Source organism: Peromyscus maniculatus, chromosome 3 (genome assembly GCF_049852395.1).
Source record: "Peromyscus maniculatus bairdii isolate BWxNUB_F1_BW_parent chromosome 3, HU_Pman_BW_mat_3.1, whole genome shotgun sequence".
In the NCBI taxonomy this organism is placed as follows: Eukaryota; Metazoa; Chordata; class Mammalia; order Rodentia; family Cricetidae; genus Peromyscus; species Peromyscus maniculatus.
Genome location: NC_134854.1, coordinates 135,192,553 through 135,216,064, shown reverse-complemented (window position 1 = coordinate 135,216,064; position 23,512 = coordinate 135,192,553). Strand labels below are relative to the sequence as shown.

The 23,512-nt window shown below is 42.9% G+C and overlaps 1 long non-coding RNA gene across 2 annotated transcripts in view; it reads left to right on the top strand.

Annotated features, from left to right (window-relative positions):
* Positions 1-23,512, top strand: part of LOC107399558 (uncharacterized) — a 28,000-nt gene extending 4,488 nt beyond the window's left edge. The window contains exons 5-9 of one of the 2 annotated variants that reach the window (XR_013050062.1): positions 2,342-2,491; positions 12,000-12,123; positions 14,926-14,995; positions 15,102-15,517; positions 17,342-17,955. This is a non-coding gene — a long non-coding RNA (uncharacterized LOC107399558). Of the gene's footprint in view, positions 1-2,341; positions 2,492-11,999; positions 12,124-14,925; positions 14,996-15,101; positions 15,518-17,341; positions 17,956-22,848 lie in introns of those variants that run through there. The other variant, XR_006070530.2, reaches the window with a different exon arrangement.

Below are 23,512 nucleotides of genomic sequence, written 5' to 3'. Positions count from 1 at the left end.
AAAAAAGAGTATTCTAGAGCAGGTTCAAAAATGTTCAAAAGGTCTAGAATTAGATAGGAGGCTCGTTCACCTGAGAAAATGAAGGAATCAAGTGTAAGATGAAATAACCAGTATTTTACAAATTCTCACCATGCCTTACAGTTAAGAACACCGCTCTACTAGAAAGATAGCTCCGTGGTAAGGAACACTTGTTGCTATTATGAAACCAAAGATCAGTTTCCAGCGCCAACATTGGATGACTCACAGTCGTCCACAGCTGAAGCTTCAGTGGACCTGGTGCATGGAGTCTCCTGGTCTACACACACACACACACACACACACACACACACACACACACACACACACACACACACAAATAAACAGTTTTGAAAAGTTCACCACTCTGGGCTTAGGAGCGTAGCTCAGTTGTCAGAGTGCTTGCTTTGCATGCAGAGTTCCTGAATTCATCTCCAGTATGTGGCGATGATGCAGGTTTGTCATTCTAGCACCTGGGAGATAGACGTTCAAGGTCCTCCTCAGCCACATGGCAGTTTGAGGCCAGCCTGAACTTCCTGATAGCTTGTTTCAAAGCCAAAAATCAAACAACTGAAACAGCATCACCCTGAAGCCCAGATGAAAGCCCACTAGACATTTCAGTGGGCCAAGTAAGAGGTGGTAACAGTCAAATTGGAGTACCAGGGTTGGGTATGGTGAGAGTTGTCAAGTTCTGGTACATTCTGAAGGAATAACAGTCATTGCTAGGAGACTGGATGTGGTTTTCAAAAGAAGATAAAAAAGGAAGTGTATGGCCAGGGCCTTCCAAATTTGCTGCTTTAGGGCAACCACATTCTGCTGATAGGTTTATGCTAAGGAACTCGTGCCGAAATGGCACCAATGAAGCCAACAGCACATTTTCTCTTTAGTTTAGTTTATTAGAGAGGACTAATTTTTTTTAGAACATAAATATTTATTTGCAACAAAGGAATTTGTGTACAGTGTTGAAAATCTACAACTTCTTGTTAAATTCACATTTGCACTTCTCCTTTTTAAATAAACATTTATAACCATTATTTTATACAGATATAGATATGTAAATACAACATCGAGTTGGAGAGGACTATTATTTTAGTTTATCATAAAAGAGCCCAAAGATATGCCACGAAAATACTGATTAAAATGGCTCCTTAGTAGAAAATGCCTATTTTGAACAAGTTACATATGTGTATGAAAACTGAAGCCTCTATTTTTAACTCTTTTTGGAGGCAGTATTGAGACAGTTTCTCTGTGTAACATCCCCAACTGTCCTAGAATTCACTCTGTAGACCAGGCTAGCCTCAAACTCAGAGATCCGCCTGCCTCTGCCTCCTGAGTGCTGGGATTAAAGGTGTGCATGACTGCTCCTGGCAGAAGTGTAAGCTAAAGTCATCTCCAAGGAAACAAATGTTTTGAAATGTTTTACCTTTTTTATTAGTGTGTGTGTACATGTTTATTATATTTGTGGAGGTCAGGGGACAAATGGCAGGAATTCATTCTCGCTGTCTACACTGTGGGTCCCAGCAAAGGAACTCAGGTCTAACCACTTCTTAGCCTTTCACTTCATTCTTTGATGACGACGATGATGATATGGTGATTTGTGCATCACACGCTACACATTTGGAGGTCTGAGGAGCACTTGGAAGAGTTGTTTCTTTCATTCCATCTTTACGTGGATTCTAGGGGTAGAGCTCAGATGGTAAGGTTCGCATAGCAAGCACTTTACCTGCTGAGCTGTCCCACACTCCCAGCCCCGCCCCCTTTTGTTTTTTTAAGAACTCATTCTGTAGACCAGGCTGGCCTTGAACTCACAGAGATCCACCTGTCCTTACTTCCTAAGGGCTGGGATTAAAGGCGTGCGCCACACTTGGCTGCCCTAGCCCATTCTTAACATAAAGCAAGGTCATGGTTAGAAAATCACACAGTACAGCTACTGTACTGCCTAGTTCCTCATTTCTTTAGATACAAGGTCTATTCACTCTTTGTGCTTTTCGGGTTTTGTTGTTGCTGTTTAGTTGTTTCTTCTTCTTCTTCTTCTTCTTCTTCTTCTTCTTCTTCTTCTTCTTCTTCTTCTTCTTTTTTTTTTTTTTTTTGGTGCTTACTTTCATGCTCCAAATAACATGTTCACAGTACTATTTCTTGCTTTTTCAGTTTTCCATATTTTCTATGGATTGTGCTGAGGTACTTAAGTTGACCCTGTTAACTTTTCATTCATCTATGTTCCCCTTCCTTCTGTCCTTACAGCTGCAGCCCCACAGAGTTTGTATCTTAATGTTATGTTTAACTTTAAATGATATGTTAAATACCTGTTTATTTATTTATTGTACAGTCTCATCAAGTAGCATTGGTTGGTCTAGAACTCAAGATCTTCCTGTCTCCACTTCCCAAGTAATGGAATCACAAGTGCATACTACCTCACCTGACTCTATATCTCGTCCCGTCAACCGTACACGGCATTCTTGTTCCTCCATGCTGTAAGGTGAGGATTTTATTAGCATTCTGGCCTTCACTCCACCTCTCCCCACTTCTTTGTCCCTCCTAGTCCATTATGTTAAAAGACTATCCCACCTGGCAGGTTGGAGTCCTGTGGGGATGTAATTGAAAGAAGGATGTGCCTGCACCTGCTTCTATCTCAGCAAGCAGCTGAAATTCCATCTCCTCCAAAGAAACCTTCTGGGAACCTCACTGGGAAAGGAGAGATGCATCTGCAATCCTATTACTGAAACAACAGCCTAATAGTCCATGAACCCTTAACCCAAAGACCTTTGTCCTGTTGGGTGTTGACAGCTGCAGGGAAAACAATTAGCTTTGGCCCTGTGCTGAACAAGCACTGGTTTATTTGCTTTTCCCACGCCCTTTCAAGCCAAAGGTAGTAAAACTTCTTCAGTAATATGACCCCTGTGAGAACTCTGAAAGGAATTAGTGACATCACAGTGGATTTTCAGAAGAAAGTATGTGAATTTTATTAGTTCTTCAGCAATTGCATATTGATAAGTTAAATTGATTTAAAAGCAACTTAGTCATTTAAAAGAAACTGTAGTTTTGCTGCAATTGATGTCTAGAAGGGACTAAAGAAGGTGATGAGCCAGACAGTGAAACACCCCTGCCACCTAGTGGTTCTTTACGCTGGAGCATTTGGGCTCTCTGAAAGCACAGAAAACAAAACAAAACAAAACAAAACAAAACAAAACAAAACAAAACAAAAAGAAAGAAATTGCTTGTACAGGAAACAAATGCAGCAAATGTCCTAAACTGGAAACTTCCATTTCCTCCTCCAATTGTCCAGTTAGAGCTGAGAGAGCCTGGAAACGGTGTAGGTAAACATGGATGGCCACTAGGGCTCTAGCACCAAGTGGCAACTGGTTGCAAAGGGAATAAAAGAGCAGACACAGGGTCAACAGTGTGACAGGGTCCCTTGGGAGTAGTCACTGCAGCAGCATTGGGGTCCGAGGCAAAGCTGATTCAGAGATAGCGTCCAAAGGGATGATAGGACGATGATGGTGAAGTCATGAGGACTTAGGATCATTAGGCCACAGGAGCTCTGGACACTGTGGTCATGAGACGGCAATATAGTGCTTGATTGAAGGTGAATAATTAGGACACCCATGTCCACAATAGTAAAGGGAGAGTGGTCCTTAGATGTGGCAGTATATTCATTCCATGCACTCCCATAGATTCCCACATTCAAAGATATTGAAGTTCCTGTATAAAATGGCAGAAGTACTGACTGGTGCACCTCAGCTTGCATACTTGAAGGCATTCCTAGGTTGTCTATTATACCTAATAAAGTGTAAATGGTAAGTAGTCTGTACATGTGTAGTACAGGTGCAATTAAAAATATTTCCTATCTGTGATTGACTGAGTCAGTGAGTGCAGAACCCATGAGAAAAGAGGGCCGGTTATATGCGTCCAGGCAGGGCCTTGTCTCACCACTGTTTTTTTTTTTTTTTTTTTGGTTTTTCAAGACAGGGTTTCTCTGTATAGCTTTGTGCCTTTCCTGGAACTCGCTTTGGAGACCAGGCTGGCCTCGAACTCACAGAGATCTGCCTGCCTTGGATTAAAGGCGTGTGCCACCATTGCCCGGCTCACCACAGTGCACATTGTCAGTCCCATTAGTAAGGTGGTGAAACTGAGGCTGACTAGCCCAAGTCATGGGGCCAGTGAGTCCGAACCAGCATTCAAACACAAACCAAGGTGATCTGAGCTCCAGCTTCTGAACTCTTGAGTACTTTGCTTTCTTTCCCATCCTCTCAGAGAAAGGACACTGGGTTCTGTTCATTCAACTATGGTCCTCCACTGAAGGGCAGCTGGAAGCTGGGACTCTGAGGCAGTGAGGAGCTACCTGCCTCGGAGGATCTGCTTCCTGCTTACAGGGGCTACTTAGTCATCCCAGACGGAGTCCTCCTTAACTGTACAATAGGGGGTCAAATGATGACTGTCTCATAAGTGGCTATGGATAGTCATTGAGGTAATACAAAGGTTTTACAAAGATGCCTTCTAACAGTTCTAATATCCTTGCTCTCAACAAGGGGCACAGGGTTTATGGCTTGTTTTTACCTCTAGATTTGACTTGGTGTTCCGGAATGTGTCAGTGTGTCACAGACCAGCTCCGAGTGTGAGTCATGAGAGGCCGGGTAGCCTCCACCCCCACTCTGCACTGCCCTTGCTGCTGTTACTATGTGAAGCAGCCAAGCCTGAGAGTCTGTTTGTTTTGGGACAGGGTCTGATTTCCTTTAGAGCCCTTTCCCTTGTGCTGGTTAGGATTTTGTTTGGAACAAACTAGAGCCATCTGTGAAGAGGGAACCTCAATTGAGGAATTACCTCCATCAGATTGGCTTGTATACCTCGTCTCTTTGGGGATCATTTTCCCTTCCTTCCTTCCTTCCTTCCTTCCTTCCTTCCTTCCTTCCTTCCTTCCTTCCTTCCTTCCTTCCTTCCTTCCCTCCCTCCCTCCCTCCCTCCCTCCCTCCCTCCCTCCCTCCCTCCCTCCCTCCCTCCTTCCTTCCTTCCTTTCTGTTTTTTATTTTTTGTTTTTGAAAGCAGGGTTTCTCTATGTAGCTTTGGAGCCTGTTCTGGAATTCTCTCTGTAGATCAGGCTGGCCTTGAACTCGCAGAGATCTGCCTGCCTCTGTCTGCAGAGTGCAGGGATTAAAGGCACGTGCCACCATCATCGCCTGGCTCATGTTCTTGATTAATGATTGATGTGGGGAGGTCCCAGCTTAGATCACTGTAGTTGACACTACTCCTGGGCAGGTGGATCTGGGCTGTATAAGAAAGGAGGCTGAGCAAACCATGGAGAGCAAGCCAGGAAGACACATTTCTCTATTGCCTCTGCTTCATTTTCTGCCTCTGAGTTCCTGACTTGAGTTCCTGCCTTAGCTTCTCTCAATGATGGACAGTGAGCTGTAAGATGAAATAAACTGCTTCCTCCCCAAGTCATTGTATTATCACAGCAACAGAAACAAAACCAGGGGATCCCTCAATTCTTTTTTTCTATCCTATATATTTGTCCCTGTTTTACTGATTCTGTGTATTGTTTTCCTGTTCTCTCCTTACCTTTTCGCTCTTCACTGGTTCCTGATGCTGGGGATCAGAAGCAGGACTTGTGCCTGCTAAGCATGTGCTCTCATGCCCTCAGACCTCCTGCTTTCCTATCTTCATTCTTTATTGGGATAACTAGATAAGCTGTCCCCTGAGATGTAAGCTCCAAGAAGGAGGGAATTTTCTTGTATTTTGTTGTCTATAAAATACTCTTTCGTTAGAACGATGACTAGTATAAAGAATGTATGTGGTGACTGCATTGAATTAAACAGTGGTATAGAGCAACATTTAACATAGGTTATGCTAAACTACTATAATACATGAGGTCATTCACTTTGTCTTTTAAAATGTTTGCTTACTTTTAGCCTGCTTTCACTTAGTTTGATTTCCCTTCCTTCTCTCTTTCTCTTGACACAGGTCTTGCTATGTAGCACAGGGTGGTCTCAGATTCACTCTGTAACCCAGCTTGGCCTCCTCTTTGCAATCCTCCTCTGTCAGCTTCTTGAATACTGGGACTATAGGCATGCACAGCTATATTTAACTTTCCTGTGATCCAAGAATAGGTGCTGGAATCACAGTATATGTCTGTAATTCATGGTTGCTTGCAAGTTTATTGCATATAAAACTCTACTGTTCAGAGCTGGAGAGATGACTTAGTGGTTAAGAGCACTGGCTGCTCTTCCAGAGGACCCAGGTTTGATTCTCAGCATCCACATGGTGCTCACAACTCTCTGTAACTCCATTTCTAGGGAATGTGACACTGTCATCTGGCCATGTGATGCACAGGCATACGTGCAAACAAAACATCCATACACATAAAAGGAAATACAAACTTAAAACCTCTGCTGTTGAGGTGAGCCCTATTCTGGTGCTTGGGACTACTTCAAACAGAGGCCTCTATGAGTGGAATGGAAAGCGGCAGAAGCCTCACATGGGCCTGACTGTACATGTCTGTTAGCATGTGGGTGTTCCTAGTGTCTGTTGGTGAGTAACTGCTACTCTTGGCAGGAGAAATGTGAACAAAATCAAGGAGGAATAATTAGTCAATTTTCTCTTCTCCTTTTTCTAGATAAAGAAATGGAAATGTACTGAAATGCAGTAGAGCAGTCCTTTGTCAGGCAGTTTCTGTTAAGAATCCCTCTTGATATGCAAGCGGGGATTGAAGAAATCAGACTCCATATTCTCTTTTAAGTTGATTGTCAGGGTAATCACATACATTTTAGAAGCATGATTTCCCAGGGCTAGATGGGAAAAGACATGTTGAACTGGTAGCTGGAACCAATTGCATAGATTGCTGTGTTTTCTAGCACAGTCACTGATATAGGAAGGTCTTGCTTCTCTTTCCTACTAGTGTTTCATCTTTACATCCACAGTATTCTGAATGTGTAAGCCAGTGGCCAGAGATAGCTCATCCCAGTATGAAACAGTGTTATTACAGTTCTCAACTCAGACTTGTTTGCGTTTGGTAAGACTTAACTCTGACTTCTAAGCCCTGCTAATGTTAAAAAAAAGTCCCATATATATTCTTCCATCATTTAAGACAGGTGCTTCCAAAGCCAAGAGTTGGAAGCATAAAGGATAAGTCTCTGACCTTCCCTCAAGATTGCTTTCAGCTCCTTCCATCCCCAGAACATCTGATCATCTTATGCGTCAGCCCTCTTTACAAGTAAACCAACCTAGTTTCAGAGAAGGAAGATTTTGAGCCATTCAGACCATTGGTTCTGATTTATTTATTTATATTTATTTATTTATTTATTTTGATTTTTTGAGACAGGGTTTCTCTGTGTAGCTTTGCGCCTTTCCTGGAACTCGCTTTGGAGACCAGGCTGGCTTCGAACTCACAGAGATCCGCCTGGCTCTGCCTCCCGAGTGCTGGGATTAAAGGCTTGCGCCAACACCGCCTGGCCTGGTTCTGATTTATTGGGGCCAAAAGACCCTAAAATGTGCCTGGTATTTCCATTCTGCCTAAGCTAGGATCAGAACTTGGTGATAACAGAGGAATAAGAGAGGAGCAATAGCCAAGTGGCAGTGGCACACGCCTTTAATCCCAGCACTGGGGAGACAGAGACAGGTGGATCTCTGTGAGTTTGCGACCAGCCTGGTCTACAGAGTGAGTTTCTGGACTGCCAGGGCTATGTAGAGAGATGCTGGAGAGAGGGGGCGGTAGAGGGAAGGAGGACATAATGAGGAGGAGGAGGAGACAAAGACAACAATGACGATGATGATGGTGGAGAAGGCAAAAAGATTCTTCTGGAAGACTGGAAACTCCCACAACCATGTTCTCACATGTGCAGCAGAAAATTAGCATCATTGCCAAACTTTCTGAGCAGTCCAGAATTTACAACACTTGGCGGTACTTCATTTTTTCTCTGTGAACATAAAAACTTAATCACCTTTAATAATTAACGAAGGAAGCTATTAAAAACTTAGTTGTGTGTAAAAAACGAAAGTCCTTGGTCTTGCATGTTTTTTGCTTTAAGAATCAAATAAAAAAGTGCAGTTTTGAATCTTTTTTTTTTGGGGGGGGGAGATAGTTAATCCTAGGGGCTCATGCATACATATAGGCAAACACTGCTGATCTATATCCCACCCCTTTTCTTGTGTTTTTCTTTTGAGACAAATTTCACTAAGTGGCCTAGACTGAACTAAACACCCTGAATATTCAAGACAGGCCATACATTCTCAATCATCTTACTTTAGCTTTCAGGTAGATAGGATTACAGGCCTGTACCACTAAGCTTGGCTGTATTTTCACATTAAAAATATTTTATTTACATGTATGTGTGTGTGCCTACCTGTCTCTGTATGTTCTAGTTAGGGTTACCATTGCTGTGATGGAACACTATGATCAAAGCAACTTGGGAAAGAGGGGGGTTTATTTGGTTTACACTGTCACATCACTGTTCATTATCAAAGCAAGTCAGGGCAGGAACTCAAACAGGGCAGGAACCTGAAGGCAGGAACTGATGCAGAGGCCACAGAGGAGTGTGACTTACTTGCTTCTCATGGCTTGCTCAGCCTGCTTTCTTTTCTTTCTTTCTTTCTTTCTTTCTTTCTTTTTTTATTTTTGGAGGTTTTTTTTTTTTTTTTTTTTTTTTTTTTTTTTTTTTTGAGACAGGGTTTCTCTGTGTAGCTTTGTGCCTTTCCTGGAACTCACTCTGTAGCCCAGGCTGGCCTTGAACTCAGAGAGATCTGCCTGCCTCTGCCTCCCGAGTGAGGGGATTAAAGACGTGCGCCACCACTGCCTGTCAGCCTGCTTTCTTACAGAACCCAGGACCACCAGCCCATGGATGGCATCACCCACAATGGGCTGGGTCCTCCCACATCAATCTGCAATTTGAAAAACATTCTACAGGCTTGCCTAGAGCCGATCTTATGGAAGCATTTTCTTTTTTTTTTTTTTTTTTTTTTTTTTTTTTTTTTTTTTTTTTGGCTTTTCGAGACAGGGTTTCTCTGTGTAGCTTTGCGCCTTTCCTGGGACTCACTTGGTAGTCCAGGCTGGCCTCGAACTCACAGAGATCCACCTGGCTCTGCCTCCCGAGTGCTGGGATTAAAGGCGTGCGCCACCACCGCTCGGCAATGGAAGCATTTTCTTAATTGAGGTTCCCTCTTCTCTGATGAATTTAGCTTCTGTCAAGTTGACATAAAACTAGCCAGCGGTGTGTATGTACATGCAGGTACCCAAGGAGGCCAGAAGAGGGCATTGGATCTCCTGGAACTGGAGTAACAGGCAGTTGTGAGCCACCTGATGTGGATGTTGGGAACTGAACTCTGTAGTGGGCCACAGCTATGCTTAGAGACACTGGCCTGAATGCCTGATTTCTGAGCCTTCTCTGATTTTCTGTACTTGAACCTATAACTTTCTTCCCAGTCTTCAGCAATAGTCTGAAGCACATTACAGTGATCATCCACAGTGGGAATGTGATCGGATCAAACCCTTCTGTCAGAGTGTTTGGTGAAGGCTTCAGAGCTTTAAAAATATGCAGCATCACTGGCTCTTCTAAACCTTTAAGAAAAAAACGTGAATATGATCAAGATCTATGTACAAAAATGTTTACCACAGCGTATTTTTTAAGATGAGGAAATCCAGAAAGAAACCTAATGGTCCCAATAGTAGGATGCTATGTTTTCACTAGTAATGAAAACAAAGAGACTTATTGACATAAAAAATTATACACAAGACTAATTTTAAAGACAGTACATACCAGAGTGTGTATTATATAATTCTTTTCTTCTAAAGAGGTATGCCCATTGAGGGAAATTGGCTGGAATACATGCATACATACATACAAACATGTTAACAGTGAGTATTTGTAACAATATTTTTTTCCAAGATATCCACAGTAGATGTTTTCTTACTTCAGCAAAATGAAAAAAAAAAAAAAACAAACTTTAATTACTAGAAACAAAAAACCAAAGAAACAAAAATAGCTTGGTAGAAGTTAGAAGAACATGAACAAGGGAGGTTGGATGAGAAATGATTACAGCAGTTCAGGTGAGAAACAAGATGATGTAGATGACTCAGAAGGCTGATTTGGATATACTTTGTACTCCTACCTGTGAGATCAGTACGCCTATGAGAACAATAAGCATAGGCCACACCTTCAAGCCAGTGATAAAACTGGTCTTTCAAAAGAGCCAATGTGATTCATTCATCATTGCCATGCTTCAAATAAGTGTTTAAAGAAACATAGGTAACTTTGATGATTTTGGCTTTCAGGCCTGTATAACTGAGTTCATGGAGGTACAACTGACTACTGGAAAGAACATATGAGGAAGCCTAGACTGGAAGGAGACAATGAAGTCAGTCTTAGAAACACAGGGTATAAGGGGTTTGTGGGGCCTGTTCCAAGCTGCCATGAGTCTGGAACCCAGGTGTCTGGTCTATAGACACGGAGCACAGAATCAACAATCTAAATAGTCAGTGCAAATCCTAATTAAAATCAAGGTGATAGTCAGGTATCTTGGAAGTAGGCCATAAAAGGAGCTGTGCAGGAAATGATGAGCTGTGCAGGAAATGATGCTTCCAAGTGGTCAGTGATTCAGGCAGCAGAAGTCCAGGCAGGGCGAGGCAGAGGAGGCCACTGAGAAAGCCAAATAGGAGTGGAAAGCCAGGCCAGCCTGTAATTGGCCAGTCTGGATTCAAAGCGTGGCAAGACTGACCAGTTGGGCCAACTCAATGTTGCGTTCCTTTCAGCTTATTAGGACACCCACAGGTCAGTTGTGCAGCAGGTACAGGGACCAGCACTCAGTGAGGAGAACTGAAGGTTCACCATATGGAACTGTGAGCACAGTTCCGGGGCAGAGCAGGTCCTTTTGTGTCTGATATTCCATTTACTGCTTTTCAGATGGGGAATCTCTCAAGTGTCTAAGTGCTCAAGGCAGTTCCTGGTAGTGCCACAGGTACATACGTGGTTTTAAAAATTCCTGCCTTTCCACGTGTGCCTAGATTGACAGTGGCGTATCAACAGTGGCCAGAGAGTCGAGAAGGAAAAGGAGCTCACCAGAGGAGAGTGTGATAGGGAATTGTCCACATAACAGGTGGTGTTGGAGAGGTCAAGTGCCACAAGTATGAAAAGTTCCCAACATGGCCACTTAGAGGCTGTTGACAGTTGTAAACACAGCGTTCCATGTGTGTGCATGTTCGTGGTAAGCCAGAGAGCAATGTATCATTTTCAATTGTTCTTGCACCTTATTCATTGAATTGAAGTCTCTCAGTCAAACCCAGAACTGGCCATATGGCTAGTCTTGCTAGCAAGCTTGCTCTGGGAATCCCTGTCCCCACCTTCCCAAAACTGCAATTACAGGCAGGCTACCGTGCCCTCCTGACATTCACTTGGGTTCTGGGAATCCAAACTCTGGTCCTCACACTTGTACATCAAGTGCTTAGCCACAGAGCCATCTCCCCAGCAGCATTTCTCATTTTTATAAAAGAGAAACACAATATTTATTTTAGCTTCTTGACTTAACTTTAAATTTAGACATAGCAAACTCTACTATTGTTAGCAAAGTGTTAAGAAAATCTGTATTTAGAGGCTCAAGCAGTTTGGGAAAACAGATTCCACCAGTGTGTGCTCTCTAGGTTGATGAAAAACGCAGGTAGTGAACATCTTGTGGGCTCACTGGCGAATATAAGTGTGACGTTTGTAGCCATACTTCAGTCTAGGATTAGCAGAAAGCCTGGTGCTCACTCTTTTCTCAACGGATTCCCTCTGAATGGGAGAGAGGAGGTGTTGGAAAGCCTTGAGAGGGGAGAGGAGGCTCTTGGGTATATTTGAAGCAGCAGACTTTCTGCTTGGCATCTCCTGCTCCCAACATTTTGAATTCCCTTTGATGGCAGGCATGGCGCTCCACTCACTTTCACTGTCGTCACCAGCTTTCACTGGGTCACTGATTTCCACACTTCTCATCATTTGCTGACCACCCTGTCTACTATCCTCTTCTAGATGCTGATTTTCACACGGCTCATTGGCTACAGCCTGTGCTGGTGGCAGCCTCTTCCCTCAGAAGCCAATCTCCAATCTCTTCCATGTCCTTAAACATCTGGGAGACACTTAGACCTTCTCGTGGGTATGTTCTTGTAGCTGAGCTCTTAGCCCCAGTGACACAGCTTCCTGCTTTATGTTTTTCTTTCATAGAGCCAAAGAACATTTGAACATGGGGTGGGGGGAGTGTGTCTTACTGGGTTGGGGAATAACCAGGTGATGATCCTTCAGCATCTAATCATGCTGCTCTAACTAGCTCATTGCTTTGGCTTAGTTGTCTGTCCCCGTCCATGTTATCATTCATATGGTGAAGTTCCAATTCGCAATGTCACTCTCTCTGGAGATAGCATTTTTAGGAGGTAATTAATGTTAAGTGATGTGAAATGAGGCACTAATTGTATGGGCCCCTAACTCTATAGAACTCCTATACTCATGCTTTAAGACGAAGATGTTCTCTCTCATCTCTCATCTCTCATCTCCATCTCTCATCTCTCTTTCTCCCCTGCCCCCCTCTCTCCTTGTCTTCTGCAAGCCAGAAGAGAGCCCTCACCAGAAACCAATCTCCAGAATTGTGAGAAAATAATTTCTCTCACTTAAGTCATTTGGTCTGTGGTGTTTGGTTATAGCAGCCCAGGCTGAGTGAGACATTCATTTGCCAAACTCTTTCATTCACAGTGGACTCTACTGACAGCCTTTTTTTTTTTTTTTTTTTTTTTTTTTTTTTTTTTTTTTTTTGAGGAACTCTTATGGACTATTAGTTTAAGATGTGTTACATCTGTTTATGCTGTGGAATGTTTGCTTAATGATGCAAAGATATATTGCATTCTTTTATGTTGCATTTGTTTAACTCTGTAAGGCTGTATTACTTTGCCTGCTTAAAACACCTGATTAGTCTAATAAAGAGCTGAACAGCCAATAGCTAGACAGGAAAGAAATAGGCAGGGCTGTCTGTAACAAGAATCTTAAAGGGTCTTATTAATAAAAACAAACCCAGAGCCAGGTATTGGGGTGAACGCTGAATGATCAGAGAAACAGAACAAGCCACAGCCACCTCGCCTTGCCAGTTCCTCAGCCGATCCTGTTTCCTCAGACTGGAAGCCTCTCTCTGAGTCCTCATCCAAATGGATCTCAGCTAGACTGCTGCTAAAAGCCTAAAAGCTTAACCAGGCTCTAGTTCTTGGTTTTCACACCTTATATACCTTTTTGCTTCCTGCTATCACTTCCTGGGATTAAAGGCGTGTGTCACCATGCCTGGCTGTTTCCAGTGTGGCTTTGAACTCAGAGATCCAGATGGATCTCTGCCTCCCAAGTGATAGGATTAAAGGTGTGTGTGCCATCATTTTCTGTCCTCTATGTCTATCTAGTGCTGTTCTGTTCTCTGACCCCAGATAATTTTATTAAGGTGCACAATATATTGGGGGACACAATATCACCATTGCTCTTGGACAGAGAGAATAAATAGGAGGAGAAATCTAGGGGAGAGAGTGAAGGGGGAGCAGTGAGAAAAGGAAAAGGAAAGGAGGATGCCAGGGACCAGCCACCTAGCCAGCCATGGAGTAAGAAGGAAAGGAAGATATATAGAATAAAGAAAGGTAGAAAGCCCAGAGGCAACATGTAATTAAAGAGAAACAGGGTAATTTAAGTTAGAAAAACTAGCTAGAAACAAGCCAAGCTAGGGCCAGAATAAGTCTACGTATATTTATTTGGGAGCTGGGTGGTGGGCTCCCAAAGGGTTAAAAAAAAACAAAAAACCCACAACTACATAACTCCTCAGTCCGTCACCCAGAGGTATCTATTCTATTCCAGTTGTGAATTGAGTTCAGCACCTCTTCTATAGAACTCATGTATCTCTTGCATGTCAAGGAATGGGACTGGGGACCAGTGTTATTGTTCCCACACTCTTCCAGTAAATGAGACATATGTATTATCTCAAATCACATGATGGAATGGAGGGGAGCACTCAGGTGTACAGGATCACATGGTCTTGTAGAACATCCAGTTGATCTTACATGGTTGAATACAAAAGAAACTTTAAACTAGGTCATATGAGCACAAAAGTATACTTACTGGGTTTCTGTGAACAAGAATGACAGCATTAGGAATGTTTAAATTCTTCTAGAAGGAATGAGGCTGCTTCATTCTTGCCTCTTAAGGCAGCTTCATTTAGGACTCCACACCAAAGCAACACAAATATCTCTATCTTTTCACATCTGCTGTTGTTTTATTATGGGCTTTCCATCTGCCCTGCTCTGAAGCAGGAGGGGAAAGAGAGAACAGAGGGAAATCATGAGCTCTTTCAAAGGATGGAACCAGATATTAAATCCATAAACAGAATGGATTGAAGTGGAAAGAGTGAATCAGAGATGATGAAAGCATGAGCTTCACACTGGTGGAAGACCACCTTAGAGGGACCGACTAAATGTTCCAGTTCTATGTGTGGCTGCCCCTCCATGATGCCTTCAGATCCAATCAGCATGATTGGATTCTTGAACTGCCTGTGCCCCGCTGCTCTCTGTTGGCCCCCTCCCACTGTTTGCTCCCTTCTAGCCCTTAGAGTCATTTATACAATGCAAGCTGATGACCCGTGGTGAGATTTCCCTTTCCTCTGGTGATAATGATCCTGTCACTCCAGGTTCCTGTTTCAGTGGAGCGTGAAGAGAGTTAGGCTGATGGATTGAGATTGAGCTGCAGTGAAATAGGATTTCACTCAAGGGTCCATTAGCTTTTCAGCATAATGTCTCAGTGAGAATGAAAACTGAGACTTTCTTGAGGACCCTGCCTGCTCAGGGTCAGCTTGCAAACCTGAATTTCCTGGGTCAGATATATTGTATTTGGCCCCCACTAGGTTTGAAATACCTAAAAATGGATTTTCCTTGCTTTTCTTTAGACCTAAAGAACCCTGGATCCATATCTGTTCCTGGGACAATGTACTGATGTTGAGTAGCCCTTGCCCTTTGGTGAGTACAGGGGCACTAGAGAGGAGATTGCCATAGTTTCACCACTGCCCATGTTCATGTTGGCTACCACAAACACTTGAATTTGTGTGCTTTGATCTATCAACAGATACAAAGAAAGCAGCAGCTACTGAGTGCATTCTATACTCGAACCACTGTGCCTTGTAATTTGCACAGATTATCTCTAGTTTTCTTAAGAATCCAGTGATATTTAAGCTCCATGACTACAAGGACCACGCCTGCATCTTTTGCCACTGTGAGAAGACACTATGCCTGACATAACTATAGCTACAAGGCAGGAGCTCAGAAGCATTTATTGAATAAATGCATGTATGAATGAATAAATAATCAAAGAAGACATTTTCATAAATAAGAAAGCCAAGACCCAAAGTAATTAAAGAAATTGATCCGAATTCATACAGCTGATGGGGCAGTGGGGAACAGCTAGGATTCAAATACAACAGCATGGAGGAGAAGGGAAGAGGCCTTGGACCACTTCAGGGCTAACTATACAGAAAGCACCTGGTAAGTACTTGCTGAATTGATTGACAGCGAGGCTCAGCATGTTCTCATTAGTACAAGCATCAAGGAGATTGCAAGAAGAGGTTTTTTTTTTTTTTTCAGTTTATGAAATCTACTGAAAGTTGCTGGTGTTGGGTACCTAGAACTTTGGGATTCTATAATATGAAGGCCCTGGAGAGAAGGTTATGTTTTACATGCAACAGGATGAATGTAATGTTTCTGTCTATAATCAACTTGGGCTCTATATATGAAGTCTGAGGCTTCCTTCATTAAAGGGTGATATTTCCTACTGCCACAGTGCACAGAGATGTGTCAGAAAGCTTCTTTGGACAACCCACCAAGAAGACTCAAGGCTGGCTTAAAAGCATGGCTTTTCAAAGAGAAGGGGTTAGTCTGGCTGTAGGAAAGAGGGTAAAGGTGATTTAATTTCCAACTCTCTGCTGATGAGTCTCAAGTTGATGAATCATTTTGATGTTTTGCAGACAAATCTCAGAATTCAGAAAACTGTTGCATATTTCTTAGAGCTCTCTGTCTACTGTGACCCTCAAACTAACACATCAAAAATTGAACGTATTTTGTGTGCGTGCATGTGTGTGGGTGTGCATGTGTGTTGGGGGTGTTGGTATGGAATTCAGGGCCTCCCTCAGCTAGGCACATACTCTAACACTGAGCTACATCTCTAGCCTAATATGCCATACTTTTGTTCTTGAACCGGCTTTTCTTAACATTTTTTTCTTTTCTTTTCTTTTTTCTTTTTTTTTTTTTTTTAAAGATTTATTTATTTATTATGTATACAGCATGTATGACTGCAGGCCAGAAGAGGGCACCAGATCTCGTTACAGTTGGTTGTGAGCCACCATGTGGTTGCTGGGAATTGAACTCAGGACCTCTGGAAGAGCAGTCAGTGCTCTTTACCTCTGAGCCATCTTTCCAGCCCCATTTTTTTTCCTTATCAGTGGCTATTTAGTCTTTCATTTCATAAGCTCTGAATTTGGGGATTTTCTATTATTTTCTCTTTATAACCTATATGTGCAAGCTCTTTTCCATTAAATATCTCATCATATTCCTTTTCTGCCCATTTCCACTTAACACAAACAAGCCTTTATCATTATAGACACGGCTGGGCTCTCTTTTTCTAGACTCTTCTTTTTGTTTAAATCTCAGTGCTGTCAGATTCCTCTAAAATATCATGCCCCATCCCACGTTCCAAATCTGTATTATCTTCTCATGGTTTGGCATAGCATTTCCCAATATGTGCTACGCAACACCTTAGTTCCGTGGGAAAAGAATAGGTGTTAAGTAAAAAACAGGTTCTGGGATCAAACACTAATGTTGAGAAAGCTATGAGTCACTTCTTTCCTGTGGGGTGATTCATAGCTTTGATATGTTAATATGCCTCATTACACAGCGTTCCCCAGGATTTGTGTTTTCACAGAGGCCTTTTTGGTGGAGAATTTCATTGGCCTAGATCCTCAAGAAAAGCATTTGGGAAATACTAGTCCACAAATTCGAGTCCATATTCCCTGTGATGATTAATTTTTTGTGTCAAATTGACTGGGCTATGGAATGCTTAAGTATTTGGTCTATCATTATTTGGGGTGTATCTATGAGTGTGTTTCTAGATAATATTAGCATTTAAATTGGTAGACTTAGTAAAGTATATCCTTCTACCTAAATTGAACAAAGAAGACTAACAGGCAACTTCACCTGCCTGGCTACCTTTGGACAGGGATCTGTTTTTTCTCTTTGTACACCCGTTCCTCCTGGGCCGCCAACTCATCTTACAGATCTTTGACTGTTTATTACGATTGCCTGTGTTTTGTGCAGGTGTGTGTGCTGCAGCATGCGTGTGGAGGCTTGAAGACAGCTTTGTGGAGTAGGTTCTCTCCTCCTACCTGTACGTGGATTCCAGAGATTGTTCTCAGGTCATCATGCATGGCAAACACCTGCTGGGCCATCTCCCTGGCCTCCACCATGCACATCTTGAGCCTCTGTGACCATGCAAGCTAATTCCTACTACATATGTATTTATACACATGGACAGTCCCTGAATTATGAGAATTAGGCTTGTAACTGTTTGACATTAAGATGGGTTTATTTATCAGGATGTAACTCCCATCGTGCTCTATGGAAGGCAACTGGAAAAGAGCTGTTACAAGAGTGAGTCTCTGGCTGATGTAGCTCAGGAGTAGAGCACTTGACTAGCATGTGGGAGGCCTTGAGTTAGAGCCACAGCTTTGGGTGTGTGGGTGTGGGCCTGGGATGGAGTGTGGGTAGGGGTATGGCCTAGCCTTCCAATTGCCCAGTACTTTCCCCTCCGAGATATCCCTAGCTCTCTTTGCCTCCCTCCCCATGTTTCAAGGTCCAAGTGAAGTCCCATGGCTGCAGCTTAGAGTCTTTTGCAGAGCACTTAAGTTCTTGAAGGGAGAGCTGCACCCAGGGTATGTAAATCAGAATTTCTGTGGTTCGGGGCTCTGGCATTGGTAGTCTGTTAAGGTCTCCAGGTGTTTCCAGTGCATAAAATAGTTTAGAACCAATCCAGGTTGTCCTGATGCCTGGTCCTGTCATCTGCATCAGTAGATTTGGGGTGGGGTCAAAGAATTTGCATTTCTAACAAGTTCTCAGGTGCTGCTGATGCTTGGGGTCTTGGGGTCTCATCTTGAGAAGCTCTGTCCAGGAGGATCAGAGCAGAACCCAGGTCCCTGATTCGAACTCCTTGGACTGAGGAAAACCTGGCAGAATGCACATTGAAGGATTAGCAGAAAGCATTGCTTTGCATAAGTGGCTATCAGTTGGTGGCCCAAGTTCCAAATTTAGGGCCCTGATGTGTTTTGTGGTGTCACACAATGTTTTCTTTCCTTTTTTTTCCTTTTTCTTTTTCTTTTCCTTCCTTCCTTCCTTCCTTCCTTCCTTCCTTCCTTCCTTCCTTCCTTCCTTCCTTCCTTCCTTCCTTTCTCTTTCTTTCTTTCTTCCTTTCTTTTTTTTCAAGACAGGGTTTGTAGCTTTGGAGCCTGTGCTTGCCTTGAGCTCACAGAGATCCGCCTGCCTCTACCTTCTGAATCCTGGGGTGCTGGGATTAAAGGCATGCACTACCACTGCCCAACTACACAATGTTTTCTTTAAAACTCACTCTCTGTGAGTTCAAGGCCAAACTGCTCTACAGAGTGAGTTCCAGGACAGCCAGGACTACACAGAGAGACCCTGTCTCAAAAAACAAACAAACTTTTTTTTTAATTGAATGTGATAATGAATGCAGGGGATTGAATTCAGGTTGTCAGGCTTGGTGGTAGCTGCCTTTACCCTCTAAGCTGTCTTGCCAGTTCCACACAATGTTTTCTATTGAAAATTAGTTAATATTTTAAGATCAGAGATTTCTACATAGCTCTGAGGATGTAACTTAGTTGGCAGAGTGCCTGCCTAGCATTCTAAAAACCCTAGCTTTTATCCCTAGCCCTGCATAAAACGGATGTAGTGGTACACTCTTTTAATACCAGCACTTGTGAGGTAGAGGTAGGAAGTCCAGGAGTTCAAAGTCATCCATGGCTACAAAGCAAACTGGAGGCTACCCTGGCCTACAGGGTCTCAATATAAATAAATGATTAAATAAAAATTAAAAACACCTAAAAAAAAAGGGCCTATGTCCCAGTGAACCTTCCAAATGAAGGTGGTGTATTACTGTAATACAGAAAACTATCTAATAAACTAGTAAAATAGTGAAAAGTAACATACTATTTTGATATCAGCTATTAAGTTGTAGGGCCCTTTGTTATGCAGCCATAGCTAGCTGATATAACTAGCAGAATCCTCATGTAACTACAGTTTATATGGCAAAAGCCTGGGCTCTGGCAACCTTGGCAGGCTAAGGTCAAGTCATCGGTAATGAGGGGACATAGCCACCAAAAGGCAGAGGAATCGCTCCAATAAACAAAGACACATTCTTGACTATGTTGCGGAAACGAATTCCAGGATGAGTCAGCCTGAAGCTAAGTGAGCGAGTTTATTAGATGGAAATGATAAATACATGCTTCAGGTTTAAAGAGAGTGAGAGAGACACTTAAGGACAATGCACACCTACAAGAAATAGGTGTGAGCTATGTTTTACAGTGATCCTATTTGTATGCTTTGGTGGTTTTCTAAGTTACATTATTTAAAAGATGTAATTTAAAAGTGACTTAGTTTTATTATTTTAGAATTATATGTGTAAGTTTGTGTCTATGTATGGGTCTCTGCCTGTAGGTGCTGGTGCCCACAGAGTCCAGAAGAGGTTGTCAGATCCCCTACAGCTGGAGTTACAGGCAGTTTTGAACTGCCAGGTGTGGATACTGGGAACTGAACTCAGGTCCTCTCTCTCTCTCTTTTTTTTTTCCGAGACAGGGTTTCTCTGTGTAGTCAAGTCCTCTCTTAACCACTGGGCCATTTCTCTAGCTGTTTGAAGGATGAGGTTTATAACAAGGCTTAATTGCTGTGGGATGTTCTGTATGTTAAATGTGTTGCTCTGATTGGTTAATAAATAAAATACTGATTGGCCAGTAGCCAGGCAGGAAGTATAGGCGGGACAAGGAGAGAAGAGAATTCTGGGAATAGGAAGGCTGAGTCAGGAGACACTGCCAGCTGCCAGGATGAGAAGCAGATGTTAAGATACCGGTAAGCCACGAGCCATGTGGCAACTTATAGATTAATAGAAATGGGTTGATTTAAGATAGAAGAACTAGATAATAAGAAGCCTGCCATGGCCATACAGTTTATAAGTAATAAAGGTCCCTGTGTGTTTACGTGGTTGGGTCTGAGCAGCTGCAGGACTGGCAGGTGAGAGAGATTTGTCCTGACTGTGGGCCAGGCAGGACCAGGAAAACTCCAGTTATACTTAATCATCAAACACAGTTTAAAAATTAAGTAAAAATATTAGAGCTGATTTGATTATTTCTCTTAAAGAATTTTCTCCCGGAAATGACGTGAAAAGGTGTTTTTATGAGGTTCAGACTTTCAGATGAGAGAGGAGTGCTAAAACAGTTAAACTCATGGCCACAAGAATTCTGACCCTCAGCCATCACTGCTGTTTTCAGAGTGTATTGGGTTTATGGGGACGTGGGAAACCCCAAAATAACTGCTGCTGCTTTTTCTTTCTTTTCTTCTCTCTCTCTCTCTCTCTCTCTCTCTCTCTCTCTCTCTCTCTCTCTCTCTCTCTCTCTCTCTCTCTCCCTCTCCCTCTCTCTCTCTCTCTCTCTCTCTCTTTTTTTTTTTTTCAAGACAGGGTTTCTCTGTGTAGTTTTGGTGCCTGTTCTGGATCTCGATCTGTAGACCAGGCTGGCCTCGAACTCACAGAGATCTGCCTGGTTCTGCCTCCTGAGTGCTGGGATTAAAGGTGTGTGTCACTGCCGCCTGGCCCGAAATAGCTTCTTTCAGGAGTGTAGGTGACCCCAAAATAGCTTCTTCAGTGGAATGTCCTGTCCCAGCATGGATAATGAGCCCCCAGAAGCTGTGCAGACGAAGTACCCTTTCAGTTAACTTTGTACTTCGTATATAGTCTCACTCCTCAGGAGACCACATGCAGGGTGGGGGAGGGGCAGGCAAGGGTGGTTCCTAGGGAAAGGAGTGCCTGGAATCTGGGTTGAGGGACACTTGCTGGCTGTCACAGCTGCTCTGATTTTGATGGTGAAGTCCAGCCCTCCCAGTAAGCAGGTGGCAATCACCTGTCTGTCCTTACCTTGGTGGACACTGAATGGAAGGCATTACAGCCTTTCTTTTCTTTATTTATTCTTTTTATTTATTTTTTCATTTTTTATTTTTTGAGAACAGTCCTGGCTATCCTGGAACTCACTCTATAGACTAGGCTGGCCTCAGACTCACAGAGATCCTGCCTCCCAAATGCTGAGATTAAAGGTTTGCTCCCAAGTGCTGGGATTAAAGGCCTGTGCCACCACACATGACCTTCTTTTCTTTTTTACAAACTCAGATTTATTCTTTTTATTTTGCATGTGAGTGTGGGGCCTGCATGTATGTTTGTGTACCACGTGCATGCTTGGTGCCTACAGAGGTCATAAGGGGGCATCAGATCCCTTGGGACTGGAATGATGAATAGATATGAAACACCATGTGGGTCCTGAGAATCGAACCTGGGTCCTCTGCAAGAGCAATAAGTGATCTTAACCACTATGCTTTCTGTCCAGCCCCTCAAAGCATTTTCTGTACCCATTATCCCAATGACCTTGTCAGGTCCAGTAGAATTACATTACCGTGGTGCAGATGAAGAGTCTGAGCCATCAGAAAGCCAAAGGACACTCTAGAGCCACACAGTAACAGAGTAGGACAAGTACCATCACTCCTCACTTAGTCTGGGGCTTCCTCCCTTCCATCTGGGCAGCCAACTGTTAATCTTCCTGGGCCATGAGACCTGGTGGCCATAAAATCCAGCTCTGCAAATCAATGAGTGGGATGTTTTCAAGAAGGGGAGCCCTTGAGCAGGGAGATGGCTCAGCAGGTAAAGGCGTTTGCTGCAGAAGCCTGGCAACCTGAGTTTGTTTCCACTAACCAACTCCACAGAGTTGATCTCTGACCTCCACACGTGGGCCCACATGCACACATCATGCCCCCATGTAATAAATAAATAAAATTGAAAAGAAATAGGGTGGCTGTAGGTAAAGGTCTTTGCTGATGAACTGGAGGACCTGAGTTTGATCTCTGGGACCCACAATGTGGAACTGACTCTCATGGCTTGTCTTCTCATGGCTTGCCTTCTGACCTCCACATACATGCAGTGGCATGGGCTTGCACACACACACTCACTATATGTGTATATATATATATATACATATATATATATGTTTATACATGTATATGTATATATATGTATGCATACACACACACACTCACACACACACACACACACATATATATATATAAAACAAAAAACTTAAGAAGGGGAACCCTATGTCCAGTGTTTCTTTTTGAGAGTATTGCTTGTCATATGCCTGACTTCTGACATCTAGCACATAGGCTTTAATGAACCAGTGCTACTCTGTTATTATCCTCTTTCCAGAGCATCCCAAGATGTTGCTCTCCTTCCCTGGCCTGGGTTATGTAATCTCTGATATACCATCTGATATGTCGTCTGTAGCTTTGTCCCAGCACACAGCACACCATATTCCATCTCCTCAGTGTCTCTCCATTCCTTGGCTGCTTTATTTCAAGGTTCATGGGTTACCTTTTTCTTTCCAGTCTTCAGTCTAGGATCTGGTTGAGTAAATGCTGATTGAATAGAACTGAAATTGAATGATATAGTTGCAAGGCACATTCAATTACATTGAAGTTTTTCTTTTAACTCTTTTATTTTGCAGTAATTATAGACTCCCTGGACATTGCAAAATCCAAACATCAGACACCTTCTGGTTGATCCCTACAGTGATAAGGCTGAGAAGCCAGTGTTATCATCCATCTCGTTATCTTCACATTTAAATGGGTACCTGAGAATTTCTTTGTGTTTGGAGATGCTGAGATGGTGTCTGCCATTTTCCATCCAACAGCTGACTGTTGTTTTTGTGGTGCTGGGGTTGGAATCCAGGACCCTGTGTACTATGCAAGGGTTCTACTATGGACCACAGCTCCAGCTAGCAAGCAGCTGGTAGGGCTTTGCTTTTCCTTGTTACTTCTGCTGCATTTTCTCTTAATGACAGAGTCCCACTCTTATGCTAAGGTCTGGCAGGTGGTAAACATTCAGTAATTGTTGATTTAAATTGAATTCTACTTTAGTATCTGAGAAGATATGTGACTACTTTCTGGGGACATGTTTGAAAACATCATTTGGAAGTTGTGTATGGGACTGACAAGATGGCTCAGCAGAAAAGATGCTTGCTGTGCAGGCTCGGCGACCTGAATTCCATGATTCCCAGAACCCATGTAAAGGTGTAAGGAGAGAGCTGACTTTACAAAGTTGTCCTTTGACCTCCATAGATGTGTCCCTTCCCCCCAACTAACAATACATAATAAATAAATTCAAAGGTT